This window comes from Echinops telfairi, unplaced genomic scaffold, assembly GCF_000313985.2.
Source record: "Echinops telfairi isolate 266 unplaced genomic scaffold, ASM31398v2 ScPeMD7_18;HRSCAF=68, whole genome shotgun sequence".
Classification (NCBI taxonomy): Eukaryota; Metazoa; Chordata; class Mammalia; order Afrosoricida; family Tenrecidae; genus Echinops; species Echinops telfairi.
The window spans coordinates 26,020,740-26,030,409 of NW_022103915.1; the positions used below are offsets into that span (position 1 = coordinate 26,020,740).

The window sequence follows — 9,670 nt, forward strand, 5'->3', positions numbered from 1 at the left end:
AAAAAAAAAAAGATAAAAAAAAAAAAAGAATGACAGCATCTACCAGTTTCCTAATCCTCTTCTCCTTTAACAATATAATCTCTAGCTCCTGGGACTCGGGGCTCTGGGGGTGGGTTGTGGAGTGGCTGTTACTTGGAGAGTTACTCAGCGGGTGGTGGTTACTAAATGTAGCACCGGAGGAGCCACAATAAAGAAAATAAACGACAAGAAATGAGTGGCCTTTTCTTCTCAACCCCCGCTCTCCCACTACAGTTAAAGGGAGATCAGAAATAGCAGCCCCAACTGCCCCCACCCCTACCTACCAGATGTGGAAGATCCTTTTGGTTGCTTGATTCATCTCATCTGAAGATGACTGTGTGCATGACCCAAAAGAAAGAAGAGGAAGAAAAGAACAACAAAAAAAACGTGTTTGGGTTATAAAAATGTATTTCCCCTAACTCATTCCCTAAGGAGCTTCGGTGGCATAACATGTTGCAAGTTGGAGCGCTGAATGCGAGATCAGTGGTTCAAACCCACCAGTTGCTCTGCAGGAGGAAGATGAGGCTTGCTGTGCCTGTAGAGACTTAACAGTCTCAGAAACCCACAGGGGCAGGTCTAGTCTTTCCTACAGGGCTACTAGGTCCAATAGAGCTGGAATGACAGTGAGTAGGTGAGAACTCATTCCCTTCCCAAGTATAGATAACAGTTGATCAGGGCTCTTGATGACAAATTCCCAAACAAAGCTAATTTATTTTTATAACATCAGGTTTTAAAATGTAATTTTAAAAATACTAACTAAACCTCTTTGAAAGTGTTCCCTTTAATGAAAACAGTTACGGGTAACTTTAGGTTATCAAAAAAATAAATCCCCATTTTGAAAACCAGTGTTTTCTTGTAATTTGTGTGAGGTAGTTTTGTTTTTGACATGGAAGAAATTGGGAAAAGGTTAACATGCTTCCAGTCTTATTGTTAACCACTGCAATGTGTTTATCAGTTTGAAATCATTGATACTAATAACATATTTATGGAAATTGAGACTTTCCAATCCAGAAAGAATCATAGAGATCACCTGACCCACGGTTCTTAACCTTGGAATTTAGTAATGTTCATAAAGAGAGCCACCTCTTTGAACAGTCCAATTGATCGTGGTTACATTTCAGGTGAATGATACCTGAAAGGTAAAGTGTACACTTCATGTGGCCTGATGGAACAGGCCTAAAAATGATCTGTAAAACGCCTTCCAAAAATGTCATAAGAACTTTTGCTTAAGTATAAAATATTCATTTTGAAAAGCAAGACCTAATATTTTTACAGATTCTCAAAGAACTGAGTGACACCCTCCCCGCTTTCCAAATATTTAAAAGCCACTGATGAAGCAAAGTCCCTCGTGTTACAAATGAGGAAATTAAATACTAAAAAGGCAACCTACTCAAAATATAAGCAACCTACTCAACCGGTGTAAAAATATACCGGCAAGAATAAGATCAATATCTCTTGCCTCCTGATGCAATGGTTAATATGTCCCTGCTTATCTCTGGATACTAGTGAATACGACACGCACATGCACACAAACACACTCACACCATTTATACATTCATGCCATCCAAATGTAATGTTTCACTTGAGGTCATCTAGGACAGAGAAACACGTTTCCACTTTCCAAATGGTATCGTTGAATACATAGAAGTACAATTTTAGCATGCTTAGTTAGATTGAATGGTTGGGCATTGTCATTTTTCAACTCAATGAATGATTTCTCTCTAAAAACACACTGCCACCAAGCCTATTCCAACTCAGAATGACCCTAATGGGCAGATGGAACTGGCCCCTTGGGCTATTGAGACTGTTAAACTTTATGGGCAGAGGAAGCCTCATCTTTCTCTTGCAAAGTAGCTGGTGGTTTCAGACAGCTGATTTCACATTTGAGAGCCCAACATGTAACCCACTGAACCACGAGGGATCCTGAATACAGATCTAGTATGTACAAAGAAGGACTAGGCTATCCACATCAGAGCAATTAGCCACTGCAAACCCTATGGATAGCAACGACATATTGTCAGTTACTGAAAACCTGATGAATGGCAGCAGACCGTTGCCAGAGAGCGTCAGAAGATGAGCTCCTCTGGTCAGAAGGCACTCAATGTGACTGAGGAAGAGTTGCCTCCTCAATGCAGAATCGACCATAATGACCGTGAGGGAATAATGTCTGAGGTAGTAAAGCCTTAGGGATCTTCATTTGTTGATGGGGCATAACTCATAATGCCAAGAAACAGCTTCAAACATCAGTTAATAACTGGAACTTGGAATGTACTAATTATGAGTCTAGGAAAATGGGAAGCCATTAAAAATGAAATGGACTCCATAAAGATCAATATTCTAGGCATTAATGAGCTCAAAGGGCCATTTTGATTTAGAAATTCATATGGTTTTACTATGCTGGGAATCAAACCATGAAAAAGGAATATGATTGCATTCATTATCAAAGGGTATTTCAAGACTTAGCTTGAAATACAATGCTATCTATGATAAAGTCTATACACAAGGAAATCCGATCAATACAACTATTATTCAAGTTTATGTACAACTTCTAAATCTAGTGATACAGAAATCGCAGAATTCTACAAATGTCTTCAGCTGGAAATTGATCAAACATGCAATCCAAATACATAGGTAATTCTTGGCCATTGGAATGCAAAAATTGGAAACAGAGGAAGAAACAGTAGTTGGAAAATATGGTTTTAGTAATAAAATGAAGCTGGCAATCACATGATAGGACATTGCAAGACCAAGGGTTTATTCATGGCAAATAGCTTTTTTCAACAACACTAAAGGATTTCTCCAGATGAAATGCACAGAAATCAAAGAGATGATATCTGTGGAAAGAGATGATGGAGAGGGTCAACATGTGCAGCTTAAACCAGACAAGGGGCTGACTGTGGAAGGGACCATCAATTGCTCATCTGTATAGGTTGAAGCGGGAGAAAATGAAAACAAGTCCGTGAAAACCAAGATGCAACCTTGAGCATATCCCAGCTGCATTTGGAGACCATCCCAGGGACAGAACTGCTGCATTAAACAATGATGACAGAAGACTTGATGAGCTACAGGATGACATCAAGAACATCATCCTTCATGAAGAAAGCAAAAGGTCATTACCAAGACAGAAGAGAAAGAAAGGGTCAAAGTGGATGTCAGAAACCTTCTGAAACTTGCTTTTAATCATAGAGTAAATGATGACGGTAGCTAGAGAAGGTAGGGGGTAGCTAGAGAAGACAAAGTAAAAATATTAGAATGAAATGTACAAAGACTTAGAGCCAAAAAAGGAAAAAAACAAACAAAAACAAAACCTCAGTATATTGTAAACTAAAAGAGCGAAATCAAAAATGCAAGCCTTGAGTTGAAAGATTCTATGGGCAAAATATTGAATAATGGAGGGAGCATCAAAAGAAGATGAAAAGAATACAGAGTCACTGGACCATCAAGAACTAATCCACATTCAGCCATTTTAAGCATATAAATAAGAACCAATGGCACTGAAGGAAGAGGTCCAAGCTGCACTAAGAGCATTAGCTAAAAGGCTCCAGAAATTGATTGAATGCCACGTGAACTGTTTTAACAAGATGATGAAGCACTGGAAGCACTCACTGGTTTATGCCAAGAAATGTGGAAGACATTTACCCGGCCAACTGATTGTAAGAGATCCATATTTGTACCGTTCCAAAGAAAGGTGACTCAACAAAATGCTCAAATTATAGAACCATATCATTGGTATCACATGCAAGTAAGATTTTGCTAAGGATCATCCAGCGATGGTTGCAGCAGTACACTGACACATATTTGCCAGATGTTCAGCGCGGCTTCAGAAGAGCACATAGAACAAGGGATGTCCTTGTTGGTGTCCTATGGAGTTCGGCTGAAAGAAGAGAATACCAGAAAGTGGCTTCCTTGTGCTTCATTGACTACATAAAGGTGTTCAACAGGGTGGATCATAACAAACTCTGGATAGCTTTGAGAAGAACAGGAATTTCAGAACACTTGATTGTGTTATGTGGAACCTGGACATGGATCAAGAGGCAGTTGTGTGAACAGAACAGGGGTATACTGCATGGTTTAAAACCAGGAAAGGCATGCCTCAGGATTGTTTCCTCTTACCATACTAACTCAATTATTATGCTGAACAAATAATCCAAAAAGCTGGATTAAATGAAGAAGGGTGTGGCATCAGGCTTGAAGGAAGGCTTATTAATAACATGCGATATGCAGTTGACACAACCTTGCTTGTTGAAAGTGAAGAGGAATTGCACTTTCTGATGAAGATCAGGGATTGCAGCCTTCAATATGGATTACAACTCAATGTAAAGAGAACCAAATTGTTCACAACTGGACCAATAGGCAAATGATGATAAAGGGAGAAAAGATGGAAGTGTCAAGAATTTCATCTTGCTGGATCCACAATCAGTTCTCATGGAAGAAGCAGCCAAGAGATCAAAGGATGGATTGCCCTGGATGAAGTTTTAAAGAAGTATTCAATACCTCTTTAAAGTATTAAAAAGTAAGGAGGTTACTTTGAGGACTAAGGTTAGCCTGACCTAAGCCTATCGCCCCTTATGCATGTTGGATATTCAATTAAGAAGACCATAGAAAAAAACAATGCATTTGAACGGTGGTGTATTTTGGACACATTGTCAGGAGAGACCAGTTGCTGTAGAAGGGCATCATGCTTACTAAAGTGGAGGTGCAGCAAAAAAGAGGAAAGCCCTCAACAAGGTAGATTGACGTCTTGGGCTGCATCAATGGGCTCAAGCATAAGCAACATGGTGAAGATGGGAAGAGCCGAGCAGTGTTGTGTTCTTTGGACATGGGATCATTAGAAGTTGGAACTTACTTGAGAGCACGTAACAACATATATGAAATCAAATTTACCTTCTATAGCTGACAGCGTTGAGGTTGCTAACCATGTGCACAGCAACAACATTTCATGAAAGGATGTTACACAAGCATCAAAATTACGTGGAAGTACCCCTCCCCGCAAAAGAAAAAACAAGAATTTTTTTCCAAAGTGATGTATTTAATTTTTTTTAACCAAAGTCCTCTCCGTTACACTTAATACATTTGTCAAATCTGTGATTCAATTCTTGGAAATATTTTTTTCAAACTCATCTGTTTGTATAGCTGACAGCACCTTCCTTGTTTTCTTCACCTCTTCTACATTGTCAAATTGCTGTCCTTTCATGTTCCTCTTCATTGATGGAAACAAAAAGAAGTTGCACAGAGGGAGGTCAGGTGAGTAAGGTGCATGGGGCAAGAGAGGCATGCTATTTTTTGCCCAAAACTGGTACACTGAGATGGCTGTGTGAGCAGGTATATTGTCGTGTGGCAAAACCAGTCCCCCGCCTGCCACAAATCAGGCCTTTTTGGGTCACACACTGTTACACAATCTTTTCAGAACCTCAAACTAGAGAGCTTAATTAACATTCTAACCTGGTGGAATGAACTCCAAATGCACTATGAGTAGACATTTTCATCCATTTGGGAACTCGATGGACATCCAGAACGAGGTTTGTCATCAATTGACATGTCACCTTTTTTGAAAGGAAAAACCCCCACTGTACACTTGATTTTTTCTTATAGAGCTGTGCTTGTAAGCTGTGTTCAACATCATAACAGTTTCTCCAGCATTTTTCCAAAGTAGGAAACAAAATTTCACAGCCACACACTGTTATCTTAAATAAACCATCACACACACCCACAAAAAACAAACAAGGTTCAAGAGAAACTGCTTTTATGAAAAAATTCACTGTGACCAGAAAGAACCTTCCCAAGAGATGCCACTGGGTGCACTAACTCAGAGTCTGTTGTTCGATGCTCATCTAGCAGGGAAAATGTGTACATATTACCAAAGCTCTGCTCAGCCCAGTGCAATTCCAGGTTTTGAGGTGTACCCCCTCATAGAGTGAGCAAATTCCTATGCATCTGAATATTAGGATTTTGTTTCCACTGGGGGAATGGTCCAAGAGCAAGGAGTGACTCAAATTTCATTTTCCCTGTAGTTCATAACTAAGGCTGGAGGCTCATATATTAGTCAGCCCATGAAGTCTCAGACATGCACACATATGTGGACAAACTTCCAGTGTTTCAACCTTTGAATCTTCAGCTTTAGCTCTGCAGCCATCTGAACTGAGTCAAACAAGCAGTCCCTGAAGGCCAAGCGAGGAAGTGGAGACTGACAACATGCCCCCTGCTCCCTTGCTTGTCGTTAGCAGCATGGATATTGACGACGGCAGCAGCCATCCTCTCCAGGTGTCTGGAAATGCCAACACCCTTTGCCTTCACTGGAGTATGGAGACGTCTTCCTGCTTGGAAGGGTGTCCGGTATGTGCAGCCCTTTTGGAGTCAGAGTGACTGACTCTTCTGCTTTTCTGCTCCTTAAACAGAAAGGGCCATTTCCACTTTAAACTGAAACCCTGTGTTTTGCCAACATCTGTGAGAATTCTTCTTCTTTGCCTTCAGGATGGAGTGAACCAAGACCACTCCCTAAATTGCATCCATACAGTAGTAGTTTAACTTCCTTATGAGACATTCCACCTACTAACATTTTCAGCTCTTTAAATTTCTTGGGAAACTTGTATTCTACTCGCAGTACAAACCGCATCCTGGTGGGGACCTCTGTAGCTGTGTGAATCTCAAGAAACAAGCCTTACCCTACAAATCCTATTGCCAGAGTTCACGTGGGACACTTATATCCCTTATAATTGCATCAACAACTATATTGCCTCAAATCCCCATTCCCATCCTTGATTTTGGCATGCCTTATATTACTGAAGATATGCTGTCAATGAAAAATTCTAAGCAGAACGCCAATTGGTTATAAAAGGGTTATACCCAGGGGAAGTGTGAGTGTTGGGCCCTTCATGCTTCTATCCGAGTTCCGGTGGCAGGAAGGGTGCAGAAAATAGGGGCTTATGTGATTCCTACTGATTCAGTCTTTCATACAATTCACCAGCATTTGAATCCCTCCAAGTCAACTCTAAAATTGCCCTCTCCCCGTATCTCCATAAATTGTGCTGGCACAGTGGTCACGTTTTGGGTTTGTAACTGCAAGGTACGTGGTTCAAAAACTCACCAGCCACTCCATGGAGAAAGATGAAGCTTCCTACACAGGTCAAAGATTAGCCTCAGAAACCCACAAGAGCAGTTCTACGCTGACCTCTAGGGTCAGTAGGAGATGTAATAAACTTGCTGGCAGTGCATTTAGCATTTGGTTTTGTGGCTCCTTGCTGGGGATGTCTTGAGTTTCAGCCCTTACATCTCTCCTTGTTCCCATAGGATTAACATCTCAGAATCACACACTGGGCTGTTGGTATTGGGAGAGGAAGAGATAAAAGAAGTGGGGATAAAAAAATATCATTCCTGATCACTGTCCCCAACCGCCAGATTCTTGAAACCTCAGAACTCTTCCCCTCCCCTCTCCCAATCTCACTTCTTCTATCCATTGGAACTACCACTTGGTTACAGGCTGGGATCTCATTGGCAGCCAAGGAGAAGAGGTACACGATGTGGAAGAGGAAATTCTGCTTTAGATTAGAGTAAGCACACCGCTCTCTCTTCCCTCAACTCTCCTCTACGCTGCAGGCATATTGCGCTTCTCCTACACTTCCCTGCACTTGGCCCTTTCCTGGGCTTTGACCTCCCCCACCCTCTTCCTTCTGTGTTTAGTGTATTGAGGAAGTTAATAGCCTCAGACCAAGCTCAGGTCCCTCTTCTCTTACGAGGCGCTTCTAAACCATCAAGTCAGAATGAATCTGTTCTTCCCATGCTCTGAACGACCCTGTAGCCTGGCATGAGCAGGTCCGCTCCATGAACAGCCACCTAGACACGAACCTGCCTCCTCACCTCACAGGGATCTCTGGCTTTCTCAGCTTTGCTGTCCTTTCTGGCACAAACCAGGTTGAGTAGTCCATAAAGGCTGTTGAAGATGGGCTGCTCTTCTTTGTCAGCCTACCTTGAAGCTGCCATCCTTCCCCTGGTTGTCTCCCTACCCAGAGTTCTCCTATTAAAATCCCAAATCTGAGCTATCCAGTTTAGCACCTCTCCCCAATCTTTCCCAGCTGGAGCCCCATTCTTGCCTTCCAGGGCTCACTGAATCCCCACTCACACTCAGGATGTAAGAATTTCTGCAGACAGTGAGTGAGTGGCTGGGGTCTTATCAGAGCTGCAGTGGAGAGAGATGTGTTGTTGGTATCCAAGCACAGACTCCCAACGACTGATCCCTTTAGGGAGGCATTGTCTAGGCCACTGAGGACTTTCCTATAGACGACCCTATAGATGTTCTGCGTTTACTCGATATTTGAAATCTGGAAATGGATCTCCACATTTTCCCTCTGGGCAAACATAATCTGAGCTCCGAGAATTTAGAAAGGGACTTTTGTAATACAACCTTTTTGAAAACCGAGGCCCGCCTGCTCCTCTGTTCCGCTGTAGGCGGCAAGTGGGGTGGTGGTATGACTACGATATCGGGCTTTCTATTTTTGCAGTGTGGCAACGATGCTGAGGAATGCAGCCCCCAAAGTGAGAAGTGCGGAATAGCACCAGATACTAAATCATGCAGAGACAACACACACCTATCCTGTGGGTGGCTGTGGGGGTGGGGGTGAGGGATTTGTCAAAAGTGTTCCCCAACAGGAGCCTGTCTGTGTTCTGCTTTAGCCTAGTTCTGTGGGCCTTCTTTGGGGAGCATTATCTTTTCCCTTTCCTTAGTTTTTTTAAAAATAAATAATTTTCTTTTTCTTGCTCCGTGAAGGTAGGCTATCCTCCCTACTTGCTGACATCCCAGGGTTTGTGTGCTTGGGTCTCCGTTCTTATAACATTACTTGATATTTAGCTCACCTGTGGAATAGAACATGTAGCGACCCAAGTCCTCTGGAAGCATAGTGGTATATGTATTTATTTAGGAGAATCACGACTGGCAAGCCTTTGAGGTAAAACTGGATAGTGATAACATTTACACGTCACAGACATTAGCAATGGGTGAAATAAAATAAATTGATAAGAAAAGCATTCCGATGGCTAGAGAGAATTTCAGGGCACCCTGTAACCAGTGTCATTCCGGAGTTTAAGTTTATCAGCAATTGCCCTCTAGTTCAGCTGAGTGAGTGAACCGTGAAGGGCAAGTAAAGACAAGGGTGAAGGGCAGGAGAAGGGAAACAGAATTGGCTTTCTTATTAAGTTCTAACCCTCCCATCTAATGCGCCAAGGAGCCCAGTGCTCCATCCAGAAGACCCCAGCATGCACAGCACAATAGGACTCGGTTCATGAAAGTCGATAGCGTGATTTCAAGTTGAAGAAAGAATGTGTGTGTGCCTGTGTACAAGGGGACTTCGAGAAGTTCAGGGGAATATTCCATTGTCTTTTAATTCCATGTGACCATGACCTTTTATAAAGCCTGTGTGTGTGTGTGTGTGTGTGTGTGTGTGTGTGTGTGTGTGTGTGAGCAAACCCTAAAAGGAAGCCACCATATCCTCCCTGCAGAGAAGAATTTTAGAAAACACCCCAGAACTTTAAGTGCTGACTGTGGAGCAAGTTCTATATTTGAAAGATTGTTTTTTGGTTTGGTTTTATTTTTGTCTAAGACAATGCGAATCTGAATGGAGAAAGAAAGGTTGGAAAGCAGAGCTTAGAAGAACACCCTCCC

The 9,670-nt window shown here is 42.1% G+C and overlaps 1 protein-coding gene across 13 annotated transcripts in view; it reads right to left on the minus strand.

Annotated features, from left to right (window-relative positions):
• NRXN3 (neurexin 3) overlaps window positions 1–9,670 on the minus strand; it is a 1,902,419-nt gene that overhangs the window by 680,753 nt on the left and 1,211,996 nt on the right. The window lies entirely within an intron of this gene.